We start from the raw sequence: 2,500 nt of genomic DNA on the forward strand, positions 1-2,500 counted from the left end.
CCTCACGGCTTACGGCCATACTACCCTGAGAACGCCTGATCTCGTCTTATCTCGGAAGCTAAGCAGGGTCGGGCCTGGTTAGTACTTGGATGGGAGACTGCCTGGGAATACCAGGTGCTGTAAGCTTTTTCTTTTTCTTATGTGCACTTCAAGCTCTTTTTTTTTTTTTTTCTTATGTGCACTTCAATCGTTTAAGCCAAGACCTTTTTACAACACCCATCACGAATGGCATTCGGAAACTGCAAGCCTAGTTTGAACTCCGACACTGAAACTACAACACGAGTTCAAAACCTCTATGTACAGTGAATAAAGAGCATGGCTCCCTGTGAACTCAAAGCAGCAGTCTTTACTTGTAAAAGAACCCAGCACAACACATTGCGCTTCCATGTAGTGTTTTTACCTTTTTCATGACATTTATTTTGATACAGCCAAATGCAGGTTTTGTGCACTTCACTTTTCCGTTGGGCATTCGCGTAGAACCCTATTCCAGTTACGGCCAGATTCTTTTAGACTAGTGGTCCCCAACCTTTCTTGCGCCACGGACCGGCTACGCGTCAGAAATATTTTTGCGGACCTGCCTTTATATATATAAATAAACAATAAATCAATATAAATAAATACTACATTTATAATAAGTATATATACCGTATTTGCCGGTGTATTGGTCGACCTTTTTCGATCCAAAATCGACCGAAAAAAATCGACCTCGACTTATACACCGAGTCATGAAATTTAACTTCGTATTCATCGCTTCAAATGTGATGGTAACCAAGGCCGTTTCTCATGCATCTCATTGTGCGTTGCATTTAGAAAATTTGAACCGGGCGGCGTGCGCGAGTGCGCGGCCCGCTGGAAGTCGAATGAGGCGCCGCGACCACCTCCGCGGTGCTTATAAACAGCCGATCCGCTCGGCGGGGGCTATTTTCGGCCACTTGGCTCGTGCGCACGGCCTCCCGGATGTGCCGGGCGGGTGCGCGAGCTCGCCGGCCGCTGGAAGTCGAATGAGGCGCCGCGACCACCTCCGCGGTGCTTATAAACAGCCGATCCGCTCGGCGGGGGCTATTTTCGGCCACTTGGCTCGTGCGCACGGCCTCCCGGATGTGCCGGGCGGGTGCGCGAGCTCGCCGGCCGCTGGAAGTCGAATGAGGCGCCGCGACCACCCCCGCGGTGCTTATAAACAGCCGATCCGCTCGGCGGGGGCTATTTTCGGCCACTTGGCTCGTGCGCACGGCCTCCCGGATGTGCCGGGCGGGTGCGCGAGCTCGCCGGCCGCTGTAAGTCGAATGAGGCGCCGCGACCACCTCCGCGGTGCTTATAAACAGCCGATCCGCTCGGCGGGGGCTATTTTCGGCCACTTGGCTCGTGCGCACGGCCTCCCGGATGTGCCGGGCGGGTGCGCGAGCTCGCCGGCCGCTGGAAGTCGAATGAGGCGCCGCGACCACCTCCGCGGTGCTTATAAACAGCCGATCCGCTCGGCGGGGGCTATTTTCGGCCACTTGGCTCGTGCGCACGGCCTCCCGGATGTGCCGGGCGGGTGCGCGAGCTCGCCGCCCGCCGGAAGTCGAATGAGGCGCCGCGACCACCTCCGCGGTGCTTATAAACAGCCGATCCGCTCGGCGGGGGCTATTTTCGGCCACTTGGCTCGTGCGCACGGCCTCCCGGATGTGCCGGGCGGGTGCGCGAGCTCGCCGGCCGCTGGAAGTCGAATGAGGCGCCGCGACCACCTCCGCGGTGCTTATAAACAGCCGATCCGCTCGGCGGGGGCTATTTTCGGCCACTTGGCTCGTGCGCACGGCCTCCCGGATGTGCCGGGCGGGTGCGCGAGCTCGCCGGCCGCTGGAAGTCGAATGAGGCGCCGCGACCACCTCCGCGGTGCTTATAAACAGCCGATCCGCTCGGCGGGGGCTATTTTCGGCCACTTGGCTCGTGCGCACGGCCTCCCGGATGTGCCGGGCCGGTGCGCGATCTCGCCGGCCGCTGGAAGTCGAATGAGGCGCCGCGACCACCTCCGCGGTGCTTATAAACAGCCGATCCGCTCGGCGGGGGCTATTTTCGGCCACTTGGCTCGTGCGCACGGCCTCCCGGATGTGACGGGCGGGTGCGCGAGCTCGCCGGCCGCTGGAAGTCGAATGAGGCGCCGCGACCACCTCCGCGGTGCTTATAAACAGCCGATCCGCTCGGCGGGGGCTATTTTCGGCCACTTGGCTCGTGCGCACGGCCTCCCGGATGTGCCGGGCGGGTGCGCGAGCTCGCCGGCCGCTGGAAGTCGAATGAGGCGCCGCGACCACCTCCGCGGTGCTTATAAACAGCCGATCCGCTCGGCGGGGGCTATTTTCGGCCACTTGGCTCGTGCGCACGGCCTCCCGGATGTGCCGGGCGGGTGCGCGAGCTCGCCGGCCGCTGGAAGTCGAATGAGGCGCCGCGACCACCTCCGCGGTGCTTATAAACAGCCGATCCGCTCGGCGGGGGCTATTTTCGGCCACTTGGCTCGTGCGCACGG

General features: G+C 60.6%; 1 non-coding gene across 1 annotated transcript; it reads left to right on the plus strand.

The window, feature by feature from the left end:
* Positions 1–7: 7 nt before the first annotated feature.
* Positions 8–126, plus strand: LOC125976351 (5S ribosomal RNA). Its single transcript, XR_007484274.1, has one exon. It is a non-coding gene; the product is annotated as a 5S ribosomal RNA (ribosomal RNA).
* The last annotated feature ends 2,374 nt before the right edge of the window (positions 127–2,500 follow it).

Source organism: Syngnathus scovelli, chromosome 10 (assembly GCF_024217435.2).
Source record: "Syngnathus scovelli strain Florida chromosome 10, RoL_Ssco_1.2, whole genome shotgun sequence".
Taxonomy (NCBI): domain Eukaryota; kingdom Metazoa; phylum Chordata; class Actinopteri; order Syngnathiformes; family Syngnathidae; genus Syngnathus; species Syngnathus scovelli.